Genomic DNA, 22,104 nt, shown 5'->3' with positions numbered 1-22,104 from the left:
TGGTTGTCTCTGGGTATATGCCCAGTAGGTATATCATATGGTAGTTCTACTTTTAGCTTTTTACAGAATCTCCAAATTGTGTTCCATAGTGGCTGTACCAACAGTGCAGGAGAGTTCCTTTTTCTCCACACCCTCTCCAACATTTGTTGTTTCCAGATTTTGTGGTTATGGCCATTCTGATCAGTGTGAGGTGATACCTCATGGTGGCTTTGACTTGCATTTCTCTGATGATGAGTGATGTTGAACATCTTTTCATGTGTTTGTTGGCCATCTGTATGTCTTCTTTGGAGAAATGTCTATATAGATCTTCTTCCCATTTGTGGATTGGGTAATTGATTTTTTGGTGTTAAGCTGCATGAGCTGCTTGTATATTTTGGAGGTTAATCCTTTGTCCGTTGTTTCGTGGGATACTATTTTTTCCCATTCTGAGGGTTGCCTTCTAGTCTTGTTTATGGTTTCTTTTGCTGTGCAAAAGCTTTTAAGTTTCATGAGGTCCCATTTGTTTATTCTTGATTTTATTTCCATGATTCTAGGAGGTGGGCCCAAAAGGATCTTGCTTTGATGGATGTCATAGAGTGTTCTGCCTATGTTTTCCTCTAGGAGTTTTAGAGTGTCTGGCCTTACCTGTAGGTCTTTAATCCATTTGGAGTTTATTTTTGTGTATGGGGTTAGGAAGTGTTCTAATTTCATTCTTTGACATGTTGCTGTCCAATTTTCCCAGCACCACTTCTTGAAGAGGCTGTCTTTTTTCCATTGTATATTCATGCCTCCTTTGTCAAAGATAAGGTGCCCATATGTGTTTGGGCTTACCTCTGAGTTCTCTATTCTATTCCATTGATCTGCCTTTCTATTTTTGTGCCAGTACCATACTGTCTTGATCACTATGGCCTTGTAGTATAGTTTGAGTCAGGAAGCCTGATTCCACCAACTCCATTTTTCCTTCTCAAGATTGCTTTGGCTATTCGGGGTCTTCTGTGTTTCCATACATATCATAAGGTTTCTTGCTCTAGTTCTGTGAAAAATGCCATTGGTAATTTGATCTGGATTGCATTGAATCTGTAAATTACTTTGGGTAGTACAGTCATTTTCACGATGTTGATTCTTCCAATCCAGGAACATGGTATGTCCCTCCATCGGTTTATGTCGTCTTTGATTTCTTTCATCAGTGTCATAAAGTTTTCTGCATACAGATCTTTTGCCTCCTTTGGCAGGTTTATTCCTAGGTATTTTATTCTTTTTCTTGCAATGGTAAATGGGAGTGTTTCCTTAATTTCTCTTTCTGCTTTTTCGTTGTTAGTGTGTAGGAATGCAAGAGATTTCTGTGCATTAATTTTGTATCCTGCTACTTTACTAAATTCATCAATTAGTGCTAGCAGTTTTCTGGTAGAGCCTTTTGGGTTTTCTATGTATAATATCATGTCATCTGCAAAGAGTGACAATTTTACTTCTTCTTTTCCAATTTGGATTCCTTTTATTTCTTCTTCTTCTCTGATTGCTGTGGGTAAAGCTTCCAAAACTAGGTTGAATAATAGTGGTGAGAGTGGACACCCTTGTCTTGTTCCTGTTCTAAGAGGGAATTCTTTCAGTTTTTCCCCAATGATAACGATGTTGGCTTTTGGTTTCTCATGTATGGCTTGTATCATGTTGAGGTAATTTCCTTCTATGCCCATTTTCTGGAGAGATTTTATCATAAATGGATGTTAATTTTTGTCAAAAGCTTTTTCTGCATCTATTGAGATGATCATATGTTTTTATCCTTCAATTTGTTGATATGATGTATCACATTGATTGATTTGCATATGTTGAAGAATCCTTGCATCCCAGGGATAAACCCCACTTGATCATGGTGTATGATCTTTTTAATGTGCTGTTGGAGTCTGTTAGCTAGTATTTTGTTGAGGATTTTTGCATCTATATTCATCAGTGATATTGGTCTGTAATTTTCTTTTTTTGTGACATCTTTGCCTGGTTTTGGTATCAGGGTGATGGTGGCCTCGTAGAATGAGTTTGGGAGTGTTCCTCCTTCTGCTATATTTTGGAAGAGTTTGAGAAGGATAGGTTTTAGCTCTTCTCTGAATATTTGATACAATTCACCTGTGAAGTCATCTGGCCCTGGGCTTTTGTGTGTTGGGAGATTTTTAATCACTGCCTCAATTTCCATACTTGTGATTGGTCTGTTCATAGTTTCTATTTCTTCCTGGTTCATTCATGGAACATTGTATTTTTCTAAGAATTTATCCATTTCTTCCAGGTCATCCAATTTACTGGCATATAGTTGCTTGTGGTAGTCTCTCATCATCTTTTGTATTTCTGAGTTGTCCGTTGTTACTTCTCCTTTTTCTTTTCTAACTCTTCTCTTTTTTTTTCTTGCTGAGTCTGGCTAATGGTTTATCAATTTTGTTAATCTTCTCAAAGAACCAGCTTTTAGTTTTATTTATTTCTGCTATTGCTTCCTTTCTTTCTTTTTCATTTATTTCTGCTCTGATCTTTATGATTTCCTTCCTTCTGCTCACTTTGGGGTTTCTTTGTTTTTCTTTTTGTAATTGTTTTCAGTGTAAGGTTAGGTTGTTTATATGATTTTTTTTTTGTTTCTTGAGGTAGGACTGTATTGCTATAAACTTCTCTCTTAGAAATCCTTTTGCTGCGAACCATAGATTTTGGGTTGTTGCGTTTTCATTGTCATTTGTTTCTAGATATTTTTTGAATTCCTCTTTGATTTCTTTAGTAATTTCTTGGTTGTTTAATAGTGAATTGTTTAGCCTCCATGTGTTTGTATTTTTTGCAGTTTTTTTCCGGTAATTGATATCTAGTCTTATGGCGTTGTGGTCTGAGAAGATGCTTGATATGATTTCAATTTTCTTGAATTTACCAAGATTTGATTTGTGACCCAAGATTTGATCTATCCTGGAAAATGTTCCGTGTGCACTTGAGAAGAAAGTGTATCCTGTCGTTTTTGGATGGAATGTCCTATAAGTATCAATTAAGTCAAGATGGTCTACTGTGTCATTTAAAGCTTGTGTGTCCTTATTTATTTTCTGCTTGGAAGATCTGTCCATTGATGTAAGTGGGGTGTTCAAGTCTCCCACAATTCTTGTGTTACTGTCGATTTCCCCTTTTATGGCTGTTAGCATTTGCCTTATGTATTGAGGTGCTCCAATGTTGAGGGCATAGATATTTACCATTGTGATATGTTCTTCTTGGATGGATCCCTTGATCATTATGCAGTGTCCTTCCTTGTCTCTTGTAATAGTCTTTACTTTAAAGTCTAATTTGTCTGATATGAGTATTGCTACTCCAGCTTTCTTTTAACTTCCATTTGCATGGAATATCTTTTTCCATCCCTTTACTTTCAGTCTATATGTATCCCTTGCTCTGAAGTGGGTTTCTTGTAGGCAGCATAGAGAAGGGTCTTGTTTTTGTATCCATTCAGCCAGTCTGTGTCTTTTGGTTGGAGCATTTAATCCATTTACATTTAAGGTGATTATTGACATGTGTGTTCCAATTACCATTTTCTTAATTGTTTTGGGTTTGTATTTGTAGGTGTTTTCCTTTTCTTGTGTTTCCTACTTAGAGAAGTTCCTTTAGCACTTGTTGTAAGGCTGGTTTGGTGGTGCTGAATTCTCTTAATTTTTGCTTGTGTGGACAGCTTTTGATTTCTCTGTCAAATCTGAATGAGATTCTTGCTGGGTAGAGTATTCTTGGCTGTAGGTTTTTCTCTTTCAGGACTTTCAGTATATCCTGCCATTCCCTTCTGGCCTGCAGAGTTTCTGTAGAAAGGTCAGCTGTTATCCTTATGGGTTTTCCCTTACATGTTGTTTGTTGCTTTTCTCTTGCTGCTTTTAATATTTTTTCTTTGTGTTTAATTGTCATTAGTTTGATTAATATGTGCCTTGGAGTATTTCTCTTTGGGTTTATTCTGTATGGGACTCTCTGTGCTTCTTGGACTTGGTTAATTATTTTCCTTTCCATGTTGGGGAAGTTTTCCACTATAACCTCTCCAAATATTTTCTCAGACCCTTTCTTTTTTTCTTCTTCTTCTGGGATGCCTCTGATTCAAATGTTGGTATGCTTAATGTTATCCTGAGGTCTCTGAAACTGCCTTCTATTCTTTTTTTTCTTTTTTCTCTATCCTGTCCTGTGGCACTTATTTCCCCCATTCTATCTTGCAACTCAATTATTCATTCTTCTGCCTCAGTTATTCTGCTGGTTATGCTATCTATAGGGTTTTTAATTTCAGTTATTTTGTTATCCATTGCTGTTTGTTCCTTCGTTCTTCTGAGTTCTTATGAACTGTTATTTGTACTTTATTTTGTTATCAAGATTTTGTATCATCTTTACTATCATTACTCTGAATTCTTTTTCAGGCATTTTTCCTATTTCTTCTTCATTTATTTGGTCTTATAGTTTTTTTTTTTTTTTTTTTTTTTTCCTGCTCCTTTGCATGCATGGTGTTTTTTTGTTTCCTCATGGTTCTCCAAACTTCTGGGGTTGCTCGTCCCAGTGATATAGGGGTTTATAGAAGACTGTCCAAGCCCCAGACTAATGGCCGAGTGTTGGGTCAAACAAATACTAAGTCTAGGAGACACATACATGTATAAGACACACAATTACTGAATCCGTTAGGACATAAAGCACTAGAAAGACCTGACAGAAGAACCCCAGTATGCTATCAGATATTCAAAGAGAAAACCAACAGAAATTGAAAACCAAAACAGAACAAAACAGAAACTAAAGCAAAAACAAACAAACAAGCAAACAAATAACACGTTACACATGCAAACACAGATCCAGGAAGATACTGAAAGCTAGGATCAAATATAAAAAAGAGCTAGAGTACCACCAGACAGAAGGGAGATTCTCAGAATGAAATTAGACAATTTTACTAAGACCTAAGATAAAGACAAAAACCTAATATTAAATACCAAGGTGGTGTGTCCTCTGGAGAATAGAGCAAGGAGTCTGAGCAGATCGATAGTGTTGCTTATAAGTATGTTAAGATAAAATAAACTAAAAATGGATGGAAGACAGAGGAACAGAAGAGAGTAGTGTGACTGGAAATATGCAAATAAAAAGAAAGGAATAGAAATGTATAAAAGATAGAGATGAAAAGAAGGTAGGAGAGATATTAGTCCATACTCCAAAAAACTTAGCTAGAAATAGAAGTATGTAAAAAGGCTAAAAATAAAAATAGAATAAAAAATAGAATAAAAATATGTTATAAAACTTGTAGATCCCTTAGGACAAAGATCATAATTAATAAAGAAAAAAAAATACTAGAACTAATCCCTGAATGGACCAGTTGAATAGAAGTCATACTGATATTTCTGTTTCCTTAGAGACTCAGCTGTAAGTGTCCTTCCACTCACCTTGGGTTTTTTGTATTATTCTGTAACCAGCAGAGCTTCCTTTTTTGTTACTCTGTATGTGTTGGTGTGTGGGGAGGGGGAGGGGGAGGGTAAAATAGTGGCTCCTTCCCCTGGGAGTGAGTGAGCAGTGGCATCCTGCCTGGGTCATGGTGGCTCGGGCGGCTCAGGTGGTGCCTGTTGCAGAGGGACGCAGGCAGCTCAGGCCAAGAGAGTGACTCCAACTGCAGCTCCTCCCCCCAGCTACACCTCCACCAGGGCTTCCTGCCTGGGTCACAGTGGCTCAGTCGGCCGTGGTGGTGCCCGCTCCAGAGGGACCCCAGTGGCTCAAATGTAAACAGAATGTCTCAGAGTTGGGCCTCTCTCCAGGCTTCTTTGTTCTCAGCAGCCTCCCTGCTGCCAGCATTCCAAGGGGCTTTAAGCTAGCACTGCCCGAAGGCCTGAGGATCCCTGTTATCCCTGAGTGCCTTAGGTGGCCCACAGGGGTCCCTCCAATGTCTGCTGCAGGTTCCGAAAGAGAGAGAGAGGCTATGCCCGTGGCTCCTCCCCCCCACCCATGAGCCAGCAGCAGCCAGCTGCCATCATGGCCAGGCAGCTCTTAGGGGCAGGCACTCCTCGCTGCGGATCTCTTTCCTCTTGTCCTCTCCGTCCATCTCTTTACTGGCAACAATTTTTCTCACCCTGAACCAGCTCTCCAGTTCCCATGCTCCCGCTCCCAGAACCTCTGTTCAGCTGTGAATCGATGTCTCAGTCCGGGAACACTGAGCTGTGATGCGGACCCTCCATGTGTTTCTCACTCCCTCCCATCTGCCATAGCTCCGCTGCTTCACCCTCTTTGAGCCATCGTAGATGCCTCCCTACCAGTTATGTTGGGCTCCTTGCAGTCCTTTCTGGTGCCCGAGGTCATTTGCTGGTGTTCAGTTGGTTCTCTGTGGGAATTATTGTGTCCTTTGGTGCATTCCCAATGCATCTGTGGGGAGGGATGCATTCCACGTCCCTCTACTTCACCACCATCTTTTCTCCCCTCAAGTAACAGTATTTTAAAAGAGAAGATTCAAGTCTGCTGAACATGAGGAAAAACCAATGACCAACTAGTTCTCTGGTTTCTAGACCCCTAGGACACCTCTGTGTTAGCTGCATATCAGTCTAAGTCCAAAGCCCAGCTATGCTTTAAAAAGTGTTCATTTCTGTTTTTTGTTTGTGTACCTGTAATTTATTTGTGGTTATGAAAAGGATAAAACTCAGGTGTTCTGGAGATGTGAATGCTTTCTTCTCCCTAAGCTCAATCACACTTGTCCCTAAGCTTTCACAAAAAAGAAACCCTATAAGCAAATTTGCTCTGTGATTTCATTGGATGTACAGTGCATGCTCTCCTGCACACTGTGCCTCCTTATTTAACAAAAGGTCAGTTAAGACACATTTTTCAAAAAGAAATTTCTTAGAGAAATACAGCCAACTCATCTGCACTTGTATTACATTCTAAAATTTAATTTTCTACCTACTTTCCTTTAGAGACCAGAAGCAAATGAATAGTTTGAACAGATCAGGCTGACCCTCTGTATAATTAATTTTATAGAAATATATTTTGGTTTTTTGCTAGCAACCTATATTCATGATTTTTGAAAGAAACTACCCAATAAAAACATGCTTATATAAATAGTAAATATTTATAATTACTATAAATTATTTTATATATTATAAAGTATTAATCCTCCCCCTCTAGGAGGACTGTCATCTAAAGAACTACTGTTGAATTTCTATCACTCACAATACAAATAACATCACCAATAAAGTCACCTTTTACCCATTTCTTGCTAAAAAGTTTAGAACCAAATTAAATCCCTATGTTTAGTTAGTTTTGCAGATCAACATGTTACACATTTTGAGCCCATTTAGGCCTCATTTCTAAACTCACTATGCCTTGTCATTTTTAGTGTTCAGTAGAAGGTGATGAATGACTAATTTATTTTTATTTATGTATTTATTTTATTTATTTATTTATTTATTTATTTATTTATTTCGTTGTGCCAGGTCTTAGTTGTGGCATGTGGCCTCTAGTTCCCTGACCAGGGATTGAACCCAGGCCCCCTGCATTGGGAGTGCAGAGATCACCAGGGAAGTCCCAAAATGACTAATTTCTTGATAAAATTTTGTCAGTACATGTGTATATGTATGTGTAGGACATGTTGTATCAATACTCTTAGATACATGTACTTTGACTCGATAATTTAATGTCTGAGAATGTGCCTAAGGGTATAATCAAATATACACATGATGATTTATAAGCCATGATTTACTATGTATTATTTAAGGAAGTTAAAATTTATAAAATAAAATCAGAATCCAATAATAGGGTAATTCTTAATTAAATTCAGTACTAATAGCATGAAACATGCTGTCATAATACATTTAAGAAGGAAAAGTTCTCACGCTATGATGTTGAATGAACAAAGCAGAATGTAGGTATAAAATTATAATGCACTATGGTTTCAATTTTATGAGAACCATGTATATTTTAACGGAAAGAAAAATCCCTATACCAAAATGTTCTCAGAAGTGCTCTGAGTGAAGGGATTTTAGATAATATTACTGACTTATTGTGTGTTTCCTCATATTCTAGATTTCTAAAATAAAAAAGTATTATCTTTTAGATATGGAAAAAAGAATATATTAAATTAATCATTTTACAAAGCCAAAGAAAAAGAAAATTATATGGAATATCTAGAAGAAAGCTGGTTTTGGTTTTGTTTTGTTTTATTTGCAATTGTCCTTCCAGTCAGGAAAGAGTAAAAGAATAAAAACAAAACATTTTGGCAATTGTCTCATGCACTGAATGATTGCATTGTTATAGAAGAGGCAGATAATTTATTTATGAATTTTGAGTATATTTTATAAAATGCTCACTTGCTAAAACACTTTCTGGGAGCTGTACAAAAATTCAAAATATAAAATCAATCTTAATTAGGAAAATTACCAAGAAACAAAGACATACAATTCCAACATTACCATTTGGGCAACTGATCAGGCAAAGCAAATAAAGCTAAAATATTATGTTTGGGGGTTGGAGACTAAAAACTGACATTTGTGGTAACAGTAAAAATAGTAAGGATTCTTAACTTTGTATCCCTCAGCTACAGAAAGGTGTCTTCCTGCATGTAAATTGATTTCTTTGATGTTAAGCAGATATAAAGTGGTTTTGATAGGCTTTATCTTACATACTTGAAGCCATGCTCCCTCTAGGTTACTGAGCTTTGTTCATGAACACCGGTGTGAAAAAACCTTCTCTCAGCATATAGGATGATGCACAAAAGAATATGTGGACAACAAAATGATACAATATATCACAACCTGTACTAGAGCCTTTATGGCTGAGAACAACAAACAAACAAAAACAAACAAAAAACTTATGATATGTTTCCTATAAAAACAAATGAGTACAATACACTCATATATTCAAAAACATTTTGAAAATGATGTCTTTTCTTCAGTTTCTATTTTTAAATATTCTACAAAGAAATAATCAAAGATGGCAATACAATAGAAATACAAAGCCTCATTGAAGTTATACAGTAGTGGTGTCAGCAAGACAGTGGAGTAGGAAGCTGGGTCTTTATAGTTGGCATATGTTCCTAAAATGTGGTTTAGAAAGAATGAAGTTTCATTTAATTCAAGGGTTTAGAAAAATCTTATATGAAAAATTCCAATGAAATCTTTGAGTAAAAGATATATATATATTCAAATCTTTGAATAAATAAATAAATATATATATATATATCTTTATCCTGAAGCAAAATCCATTTAAGGTATTTTATATGTAAAAAATACTTTTATATTATATATACTTACATTTATGTGTATAGTTATTTTTACATGTAAAATAATTTTATTCTGCAGTTATATATGTAGATATATATGTACACATACATTCATATTCAGAAAGGCACACACACAAATCTACCTACATTTTGAAAAAGCTTTCTTAATTAAAATATTCTAAGCAGTAGAGTTTAACAATTAGGAATAAACAAAAACAGTTTCTTCCGCAAAAGGTTGCCATTTCCTTGCTAAAAAAGCTTTCTTCAATTTTCTCCAAATCTTGCTAAGAAAAATTAGTGCTAATAGCTAAGTATTTTGAAAGTTTGTTTGTAATGTTAAAAAGACTTAGATATGACTTTGGAAAATCAGCTAAAGCTATAATGAGCCTGACTACGGCTGTCATTTTTGACTGATGAAAGCTATTTGAGCAAACAAACAAAGCTTCAAAGCAACTATGAAGTAGACACAGTAAGCCATTAAATTATTTTAAGATAAAACCATAGTAAATGTCTCAGGCCACAGATTATTTATTTATGTGAGACTTCCCTTACTTTGTTTTATCAGAAAAAGTTACATATTTCAAACCTTCATGTTAAGAGTACAGTTTTCATTAAGTCTTAGTTTTATTTTAGTAAGTTGGAAAGCAGGAAACGGAGCTAAGTACTAGTGGCTGACAAATTAATATATATAAAAATGTAGAAATTATAAAACTACTATTTAAACTGGTAATATAAAGCATACTTTGTGATTTTGTAACTTCATCATATACAAATAGATAAGATGTTAGGTCAAAATCTGCATCATATGGTCAATAAATGTCTGGTAGCACAAAGAATCTACCGTATTTCTCTTAGTAATTGAACAGCCTTATAATTCTGTTTCATAAAACCCTGAGCTCTTGTACTTTAATTACAGGTGAGAGAGCATACTCTCAGGCCCTGTTCCACCTTAACCTACCTTGAAGCACACTTATAAAGCCAAATGATTACTTGGGACATTTCAAACTAAACTGCTCTTTCTCTCTCAGGACTATGTCATTTACTACTCCATATCTCAGAAAACATTTCAGAAATTGTCTTCAGGGCAATAAGAATAAAAAAGGAATGAAGGTCCATGAGCTGCAGATGTTTAACATATAAATATGCTATTTATAAGCAACAGATTTTTGCACTTTGGAATTTCAAGGTAGGTAATGGTTTATGATAAGAGATATACATTTAAGCTGAAGGACCCAAACACTTTGAGGGACATAATATTCTAGAATGTTCTGCTTCAGAGAACACTGTTTCTGAAAATTACTTTCAAGGAAAGGGTCTATTTTGGTGCCGTGTTCAGTGATTGCATTTCCAGTGCTGATATTCAGTGGATTGTCTGCAGTGTCAGAGAGACTGAAGCACAATTCTGTGATTATCTCAGAAGACATAGAAGAATGCATGTGTCATTGGTCCTACTTAAATCTATGAATTTGACCAAAATATGTGGAAATTGTCTATCAAGAAAGATGATAGTTTTCTGAACACAAACAGTTTAAGTACTTGGAATGCCAGGTGGAGGAAATAGAAAGAAGACATTTATCTTTGGTAATAGGGCAAAGTTAATCCACTGAATTTGAATTTAAACTACTCTGCAAACCAAATTCTATAAGTAAAACTTTCTTTATTTGTTTTCACATTTAAAAAAATTAAAATTTGTATTTGATTTTCAGAATACGAATATTTCATCATAATATAGTAAAGATCTTGTTGAATAAATAACCTTCTTCAAAAGACTTCTAGTTTTTATTGTTTTTTTAAAATTTGGTTTGTAAATGATTTCTTTGGATCTTATACCAAAACACAGGTAACTAAAGCAAAAATAAGCAAGTGGGACTATGTCACACTGGAAAGTTCCTGCACAACAAAAGAAATAGTCAACCAAATAAAAAGGTAACTGATAGAATGTGAGAAAATATTTGCAAACCATATATCCAGTGAGAAGTTAATATCCAAAATATATCAGGAACTCATACAACCCAACAGCAATAAACCAAATACCCCAATTTAAAATGTGCAGAGGACCTGAATAGACATTTAGACATTTTTGCAAACAAGATATGCAAATGACCAACCTTTTCACCAAACATGAAAAGGTGCTCAATATCATTAATCATTAGGGAAATGCAAATCAAAACCACAATCACCTCATATCTGTTAGAATGGCTATTATTAAAAAGTCAAGAGTTAACAAGTGTTGGTGAGGATGTGGAATAAAGGAAAACCTTGTGTACTGTTGGTGGGAATATAAATTGGTGCAGCCACTAAGGAAAACATTTTGAAGGTTCTTCAAAAAATTAAGCACAGAACTACCATATTATCTAGCAATTCCACTTCTGGATGCATACCCAAAGGAACTTAAATAAATATCTCTAAGAGACATTTGTATTCTGATGTTCACTGCAGCATTATTTACAATAGCCAAGGCATGGAAACAACCTAAGTGCCCATCAAGGGATGAATGGATAAAGAAAACGTGGTACATATATACGGTGGAACATTATTTAGCCATAAAAATGAAGGAAATTCTGTCATTTGTAACACCATGAATGAAACTGGAGGGCATTAAACTAAGTGAAATAAGGCACACAGAAAAATACAAATACCACATGGTATCACTTCTATGTGGAATCTAAAAAAAGAGTCAAACTCCTAAAAACAAAGAGTAGAATGGTTGATTGCCAGGGGTTGGGGTTGGGAGAAATGGGGACAAACTTTAAGTCAAAAGATGAATAAATTCTAGGGATCTAGTGTACAGCAGGGTTACTATATTTAATAATATTGTTTTATATTTTTGCAATTAGACTAAGAGAGATCTTATGTGTTTTCCCAATATAAAAAGTAAAACAGGTAATTATGTGAGGTCATGGATGTGTTAATTAATTCGATTGTGGTAATCATTTTGATCTTGGAGAGGCAGCAGTGAGCAGTGGCGTGAAGTGAGATCTTAATTCCCTGCCTAGGAACTGAACCTGGGTAGCCTGGATGAACACCAGAATTCTAGCCACCAGACCAGCAAGGGTGAGGGGCTAGAAGCTATTTTTCCTTGGCTCTTGCCCCCAGTGAAAAACGCATTTCTCAAGGAGGCAAAAACTGTAAAAACAGGTACAAGAAATGTAAATAGGAGGCTAGTTGTAAATGCTCAACCTGCAGTCCATTGAGAACTACCTCAATTTCACAATGTACAAATATATCAAATCATCACACTGTACATTTTAAATATGTTATAATTTTGCCAATAATACTTCAGTAAAGCTGGAAAAAGATATATAAAATACACAAAAAAGTATGTACAATTCTGCTCCTGATGCCAATGTGAGATTCCAATTCCTCACCCCCACCCCACAGAGCAATTCTCTGACACCAGCTAGAGTGTCCTACAATTCAACTCAGTCTGACACTATCCACTGGGAAATAACATCAGATCCCACGCGTTCAGGTCTCAGCCCACAAGTCTGTCCCTTCTGCCCCTACTTCAGAGGGCAATCACAAGTCCAATTTGATTTTCCCCCAGTATTTAGATTAGTTATTCCCAAGTTAACTACATTCTACTCTGTTAGAAATTTACCTAATTATCTTTTCTAAAGGCTAACAGCCAATTGAACCATTCTTGGGGAAATCTGTGGCTTTTAAACGAGATTGCTTTTTTGAGGGAATGACCTTTCCATCAGTTATTGATCCGCTTTCCATGTATCTCATCTCATCAAATATATTTTCTATTTTCCGTATCTCATTCTTAAGACTGAATATACCTCTGCTAAATTAATCATCACAGCATTCTTTTGAGACAGGCATTAAAATCACCTTTTATAGAATATAAAACTAAGACTCAGATGGTTCAAAGTATTGTTCTAAATTACCTTGTTAGTAAGCTGGAGGTCAGAAGTCAAGAGCAAGTCTGCTGAATCGAAATGCTTGCTCTCCCATCAGCCATAATAGCATGGTTCAATGGGATATGGTCTAGACATTCCTTCCTAAATGTGGTTTCTTTTAATTCATTAAATTAACAGCATTTAAATTTATTTTTGTCCTCAGAGTGCTCCCTTAACCAGTTCATCTCCCAAATTTCCAGTAAAAACAAAAGTCTTTCCTCAGCATGTGAAAATATATATATATCAGGTAGACTAAACACACACACACACACGTATATTTTTAAATTTTTTCCCCTCAGAGGCAGCACATTCTTCCTCTCCATCCTTCAGCCCCAATAGGACTGATCGGTCCCTATTCCTGATACATAGCTATTGAGGTCATATGTCACCACACTTCTAGTCCCACTGGCTCTCCCCAGTTCTGGGTCATTATGATCCCTGATTCCCAAATCAAACTTTAAAGAATTATTGAGAATGAGGGCATTGAAGATAAATGTTTTGATATCTTCTATTGCTAACTATGTCCTTATGCTACTTTCACACTTGATCTACAGGCTGGCCATAAATGCCAGGTTAAAAACACTTTTTTCTCATAATTTAAAGACATGCCTCCATTATCTCCTACAGTTTTTCTGCTTCCTGGTGTGTTTCATTGTCTGTGAGTTTCCTGGCTTTGATCTGTGCCTCTTGTGCCTGGTGGTCTTGGACTATCCAGCACATTAAGATTGAGTGTCTGACAAAGCTGACTGGAAATTTTCCTGCGGGCAGAGCCTGTGCCGAGCCCTTCCTCCTAAGGCCACCCTGAGGGGCAGCCTCATTTCAGCGTATCTGGGGGCCCTGCTTTGGGGCTGAGCAGCTCATAAGCCTGACAGCCACGCTTATGAGAACAGGTGGAGGAAAAGGGATGCAGGCCTCACTGTCGGTGCTCTGAGTTTCCCTGAGGGCCCAGGGCTGGGCCCTGCCCTCCCTGCCTAGTGCCTTCCTGATGTAAAGGGATGTAAGCTTCTTCACCCCCACATTCAAAGATATCCCACACTGCCAGTTCCCTAGTCTTTCTAGAGCTCTGCAGTGTGGACCATCTACATTTTAGTCTCCCCCATCGTCAGGCACAGGGTGTGTCACAGAATGTTTTGTTACTCAGTTTCCACTCACTTATTGGCTCTATTGATTCTAAGATTTTGCTGGCATATCTTTTCTTATCGCTCTCTGTCCTCCTCTGTGTTTTTGTCTTTTTATTTGATACTGATTTTTCTATATTGCCAGTTGTGCTTTATGAAGAAGCAGGAATAGATATGTATATTCCAACCACCACATTTTACTCAAATCTTTCTCCTCCAAACCCAGGGTCTTTTCCCCATCTTGCTCTTAAGTGAAATCACAAAATAATTAGGGATATGTCAAAGGTCATCTCTAGTAGATCTTGGAAGTAATGCAGTTACGCTCTACTTTCCAGGAAGTAAGAGAGGACCCCGGTGTTGGGTCAGGAGTCCTGCGATATTTTGGACAAAAGCAGAACCATTATCGTAGCAGTGCCCAGACTTCCCTCATCATTGAATATTCTCCCGTTTTCATCACTCTCCAGCCATACTGGCCCTGCTGTTATTAGCTGAGCATCCCAAGCCTGTTTCACCTTTGGATCTTTATGTTCACTCTTCCTCATCCTCAGATGTTTCATAGGTTCTCTCTCAGATTAAGCTGTTCAACAGAGTGTCCATTTATGGTCACTCTCTGCCCTTTCTCAACTTTCTTTGTAATACTTTTCAGCAATGAAGTTGTTTTATCTACCTTCCAACCTTCCAACCTGTGTACCTATGTTTTTGTCTGTTTCCCCTCTCTGCTCTCTAGGATTTAACTTCCATGAGAATACAGACCTTTCTGCCTCGTTCACTGCTTTATATCAAAAGACACAGTAAGCATTTTGGTGAAGAAATCAATGCATTTGGGGGATAAAAGTAACAACTGTACTGCTAAGGAACTAGAGATTCTCTCATTGACAAATCAGAAGTTACTGAAGTGCTAACTATAAAATATATGTGTACAATAATATATAATATATGTACATACTATTGATATTTTTCCAATTCACCGTTAAAGATGTTTTATATTACTGATGCTGGGTTTTAACAACAGTTTTCCATTTTTTACTTGCATTTGAGTGAACATGAGCTAAGCACAAAATGCAAAGTAGGAAACATTGTGGAATTTTACTTGTGGTGTCTGTTTTTCTTCCTTCTTGTGTATATTTATGCTCTTGACATTCTTTATCTTTTAGATCCTGGGATTGATGATTCCAGTTCTGAGATGTCTGCATATGTTTCCTTCTGTCAGGGTCAGCATTAGAACTACATTCCTCCTACCTATTATTATCAAAAGAGCAATTTGGTTTTCGTGGCACAACATTATTCCTTGAATACAAGCCTAAAATCCATTAAAAACCTACAGTTAGAAATTGATTCTTTTCAAATAAAGTAAAGCCTTATGCCCCTGCTGGGAATTTGACCTTGCTTTATTATTTTGTTTAGCCATTCTGGACACAGATACCATAACTTCATGTATTATCTTCCTCCTCCTTGGGTTCTTTATTAATACTATTCTATATTAGCACTATTTCTATATTAAAACTACTACTAACTCCAAAATTCAATAAGAAAAGGTTAGAGAATTTTGCAGAGAATAGGAAACTAAACTCTCTAGAAGTCCTTAAACATGAATAAAGTTTAAAATATAAACTCCAAAAATGTAGTAGGCAAGATATAAGGGCCAACCCTGCCAAATAAGCACACTTAAAAATCCCAGATAAAGGACTCTGGGAAGGCTCATGCCAATGAGCACTTCCCAGAACTCTTTCCGCCATTTACTCCTGTCGTCTTGGTGAGCCACAGCCGCCCCCCACCTCTGCAGGCAACACTCTCACACCAGTAGGACAAGCAACCCCAAAAGTTTGGACAACCATGAGGAAACAAAGAAACACCATGCAGGCAAAGGAGCAGGAAAAAAAACCCACAAGACCAAACACAAGAGGAGGAAATAGCAAAAATGCCTGAAAAAGAATTCAGAGTAATGATAGTAAAAATGATACAAAATCTTGATAACAAAATAGAGAAAGTACAAGAAACAGTTCATAAGAACTCAGAAAAACAAACAGCAATGGATAACAAAATAACTGAAATTAAAAATACTCTAGATGCTATAACCAGCAGAATGACTGAGGCAGAAGAACAAATAAGTGAGTTGGAAGATAGAATGGGGGAAATAAATGCCACAGAGCAGGAAAAAGAGAAAAGAATAAAAAGAATAGAAGACAGTCTCAGAGACCTCAGTGATAACATTAAGCATACCAACATTCGAATTATAGGCATCCCAGAAGAAGAAGAAAACAAGAAAGGGTCTGAGAAAATATTTGAAGAGGTTATAGTGGAAAACTTCCCCAACATGGGAAAGGAAATAATTAACCAAGTCCAAGAAGCACAGAGAGTCCCATACAGAATAAACCCAAGGAGAAATACACCAAGGCACATATTAATCAAACTAACGACAATTAAACACAAAGAAAAAATATTAAAAGCAGCAAGAGAAAAGCAACAAACAACATATAAGGGAAAACCCATAAGGATAACAGCTGACCTTTCTGCAGAAACTCTGCAGGCCAGAAGGGAATGGCAGGATATACTGAAAGTCCTGAAAGAGAGAAATCTACAGCCAAGAATACTCTACCCAGCAAGAATCTCATTCAGATTGATGGAGAAATCAAAAGCTTTCCACACAAGCAAAAATTAACAGAATTCAGCACCACCAAACCAGCCTTACAACAAGTGCTAAAGGAACTTCTCTAAGTAGGAAACACAAGAAAAGGAAAACACCTATAAATACAAACCCAAAACAATTAAGAAAATGGTCATTGGAACACACATATCAATAATCACTTTAAATGTAAATGGATTAAATGCTCCAACCAAAAGACACAGACTGGCTGAATGGATACAAAAACAAGACCCTTCTATATGCTGCCTACAAGAAACCCACTTCAGACCAAGGGATACATATAGACTGAAAGTAAAGGGATGGCAAAAGATATTCCATGCAAATGGAAGTTAAAAGAAAGCTGGAGTAGCAATACTCATATCAGACAAATTAGACTTGAAAGTAAAGACTATTAAAAGAGACAAGGAAGGACACTGCATAATGATCAAGGGATCCATCCAAGAAGAACATATCACAATGGTAAATATCTATGCCCTCAACATTGAAGCACCTCAATACATAAGGCAAAAGCTAACAGCTCTAAAAGGGGACATAGACAGTAACACAATAATAGTGGGAGACTTGAACACCCCACTTACATCAATGGACAGATCATCCAAACAGAAAATAAATAAAGACACACAAGCTTTAAATGACACATTAGACCATCTTGCCTTAATTGATATTTATAGGACATTCCATCCAAAAATGACAGATTACACTTTCTTCTCAGGTGCACACGGAACATTCTCCAGGATAGATCACATCTTGGGTCACAAATCAAACCTCGGCAAATTCAAGAAAATTGAAATCATATCAAGCATCTTCTCAGACCACAACACCATGAGACTAGATGTCAATTATAGGAAAAAAACTGCAAAAAAAAAAAAAAATACAAACACATGGAGGCTAAACAATTCACTATTAAACAACCAAGGAATCACTAAAGAAATCAAAGAAGAAATCAAAAAATATCTAGAAACAAATGACAACGAAAACACAACAACCCAAAACATCTGGGATGCAGCAAAAGCAGTTCTAAGAGGGAAGTTTATAGCAATACAGTCCTACCTTAAGAAACAAGAAAATTATTGAATAAGCAACCTAACCTTAGACCTAAAACAACTAGAGAAAGAAGATCAAAGAAACCCCAAAGTGAGCAGAAGGAAAGAAATCATAAAGATCAGAGCAGAAATAAATGAAAAAAAAGGGAAGGAAACCATAGCAAAAATAAATAAAACTAAAAGCTGGTTCTTTGAGAAGATTAACAAAATTGATAAACCAATAGCCAGACTCAGCAAGAAAAAAAGGGAGAAGATGCAAATCAACAGAATTAGAAATGAAAATGGAGAAGTAACAACGGACACCTCAGAAATACAAAACATCATGAGAGACTACTACAAGCAACTATATGCCAATACATTGGATAACCTGGAAGAAATGGATACATTCTTAGAAAAATACAATCTTCCAAGACTGAATCAGGAAGAAATAGAAACCATGAACAGACCAATCACAAGTATGGAAATTGAGGCAGTGATTAAAAATCTCCCAACACACAAAAGCCCAGGACCAGATGGGTTCATGGGCGAATTCTATCAAACATTTCGAGAAGAGCTAACACCTATCCTTCTCAAACTCTTCCAAAATATTGCAGAAGGCAGAACACTCCCAAACTCATTCTACGAGGCTACCATCACCCTGATACCAAAACCAGGCAAAGATATCACAAAAAAAGAAAATTACAGATCAATATCACTGATGAATATAGATGCAAAAATCCTCAACAAAATACTAGCTAACAGACTCCAACAGCACATTAAAAAAATCATACACCATGATCAAGTGGGGTTTATCCCTGGGATGCAAGGATTCTTCAATATATGCAAATCAATCAACGTGATACATCATATCAACAAATTGAAGGATAAAAACCATATGATCATTTCAATAGATGCAGAAAAAGCTTTTGACAAAGTTCAACATCCACTTTAGATAAAAGCTCTCCAGAAAATGGGCATAGAAGGAAATTACCTCAACATAATAAAAGCCATATATGAAAAACCAAAAGCCAACATCATTCTCAATGGGGAAAAACTGGAAGCATTCCCTCTAAGAACAGGAACAAGACAAGGGGGTCCTCTCTCACCACTATTATTCAACATAGTTTTGGAAGTGTTAGCCACAGCAATCAGAGAAGAAAAAGAAATCAAAGGAATCCAAATTGGAAAAGAAGAAGTAAAATTGTCACTCTTTGCAGATGACATGATATTATATATAGAAAACCCTAAAGACTCTACCAGAACACTGCTAGCAGTAATTGGTGAGTTTAGTAAAGTAGCAGGGTACAAAATTAATGCACAGAAATCTCTTGCATTCCTATACACTAACAATGGAAGAGCAGAAAGAGAAATTAAGGAAACGCTCCCATTCACCATTGCAACAAAAAGAATAAAATACCTAGGAATAAAGCTGCCTAAGGAGGCAAAAGATCTGTATGCAGAAAACTTTAAGACATTGATGAAAGAAATCAAAGACGACACAAACAGATGGAGGGACATACCATGTTCCTGGATTGGAAGAATCAACATAATGAAAATGACTGTACTACCCAAAGCAATTTACAGATTCAATGCAATCCCGATCAAATTACCAATGGCATTTTTCACAGAACTAGAGCAAGAAATCTTACGATTTGTATGGAAACGCAAGAGACCCTGAATAGCCAAAGCAATCTTGAGAAGGAAAAATGGAGTTGGTGGAATCAGGCTTCCTGACTTCAAACTATACTACAAGGCCATAGTGATCAAGACAGTATGGTACTGGCACAAAAATAGAAAGGAAGATCAATGGAATAGAATAGAGAACTCAGAGGTAAGCCCAAACACATATGGGCACCTTATCTTTGACAAAGGAGGCATGAATATACAATGGAAAAAAGACAGCCTCTTCAATAAGTGGTGCTGGGAAAATTAGACAGCAACATGTCAAAGAATGAGATTAGAACACTTCCTAACACCATACACAAAAATAAACTCCAAATGGATTAAAGACCTACATGTAAGGCCAGACACTCTAAAACTCCTAGAGGAAAACATAGGCAGAACACTCTATGACATCCATCAAAGCAAGATCCTTTTGGACCCACCTCCTAGAATTATGGAAATAAAATCAAGAATAAACAAATGGGACCTCATGAAACTTAAAAGCTTTTGCACAGCGAAGGAAACCATAAACAAGACTAAAAGGCAACCCTCAGAATGGGAAAAAATAGTTGCCTATGAAACAACGGACAAAGGATTAACCTTCAAAATATACAAGCAGCTCATGCAGCTTAATACCAAAAAAGCAAATAACCCAATCCACAAATGGGCAGAAGACCTAAATAGACATTTCTCCAAAGAAGACATGCAGATGGCCAACAAACACATGAAAAGATGCTCAACATCACTCATCATCAGAGAAATGCAAGTCAAAGCCACCATGAGGTATCACCTCACACCGATCAGAATGGCCATCATCACAAAATCTGGAAACAACAAATGTTGGAGAGGGTGTGGAGAAAAGGGAACTCTCCTGCACTCTTGGTGGGATTGTAAGTTGGTACAGCCACTATGGAAAACAATTTGGAGGTTCCTTAAAAAACTACGAATAGAACTACCCTATGATCCAGTAATCCCACTCCTGGGCATATACCCAAAGAAAACCATAATCCCAAAAGAAACTTGTACCATAATGTTTATTGCAGCACTATTTACAATAGCCAGGACATGGAAGCAACCTAAATGCCCATCAACAAATGAATGGATAAAGAAGATGTGACATATATACACAATGGAATATTACTCAGCTATAGAAAGGAATGAGATGGAGCTATATGTTATGAGGTGGATAGACCTAGAGTCTGTCATACAGAGTGAAGTAAGTCAGAAAGAGAAAGACAAATATTGTATGCTAACTCACATATACGGAATCTAAAAATGGTACTGATGAACTCAGTGACAAGAACAAGGATGCAGATACAGAGAATGGACTAGAGAACTCGAGGTATGGGAGGGGGCGGGGGGTGAAGGGGAAACTGAGACGAAGCAAGAGAGTAGCACAGACATATATAGTCAGTGGGAAGTTGCTGTATAACAAAGGGAGTCCAACTCGAGGATGGAAGATGCCTTAGAGGACTGGGGCGGGGAGGGTGGGGGGGACTCGAGGTGGGTGGAGTCAAGGAAGGGAGGGAATACGGGGATATGTGTATAAAAACAGATGACTGAACTTGGTGTACCCCCCAAAAAAATAATAATAAAAAAAAAATCCCAGATAAAATACTTTAATAAATCATTGCAAAGCAATTAAGAAAATCTTCTGAAGCCAAAATTTACCAAAATCCCCAAATTTTAAGAATTGAAAAACTATTGAAGAAAATGCATGCTGGGGAGGATAATGGTGTGACATCAACATATAAAGGAGTTCCTAAATTCCTCAAGCAGACTGCAAAAGAAAAAAAACAAACAAAGCAAACAAAAACCAGCATTCCCTATACATTCTGAACTGTAAATTGCCCTTTTCTTTTGGGGAATGAAATCAACATGGTGTGGATATAAAAACATTATATCTAAAATTTAATTTAAGGTTAGTAGAAAGTTGGTAGAAAATAATCTTATTTGGAAGAAAGAATTTCAGACTCATAACTTAAATAATTTATACTGGTAAAGTTAAAGAAATATAATCTCAGAATCTGAAATTAAGGAGCCCAAAAGGATACAAAGCATCATGAGTGAGACAGAATAATCAGTACATTTCAGGATTAATTTTTCAATGATCTTTGAATGATCAACTTGCACCCCAATGCTCATTGCTGCACTGTTTACAGCAGCCAGGACATGGAAGCAACCTAAGTGTCCATCAACAGAGGAATGGATAAAAAAGATGTAGTATGTATACACAATGGAATATTACTCAGCTATAAAAAGGAATGAAATTGTGCCATTCACAGAGATGTGGATGGACCTAGAGACTGTCGTACAGAGTGAAGTAAGTCAGAAAGAGAAAAACAAATATCATATATTAACACATATATGTGGATTCTAGAAAAATGGTATGGATGAACCTATTTGCAAGGCAGAAATAGAGACACAGACATAGAGAACAAATGTATGGATACCAAGAGGGACGGGGAGGGTGGGAGGAATTGGGAGATTGGGATTGACACATATATACTAGTGATACTACGTATAAAATAGATAACTAATGAGTGCATGCTATATAGCACAGGGAACTCTATTT

This window comes from Hippopotamus amphibius, chromosome 4 (assembly GCF_030028045.1).
Source record: "Hippopotamus amphibius kiboko isolate mHipAmp2 chromosome 4, mHipAmp2.hap2, whole genome shotgun sequence".
In the NCBI taxonomy this organism is placed as follows: domain Eukaryota; kingdom Metazoa; phylum Chordata; class Mammalia; order Artiodactyla; family Hippopotamidae; genus Hippopotamus; species Hippopotamus amphibius.
Note: the sequence above shows the minus strand (reverse complement) of the source record.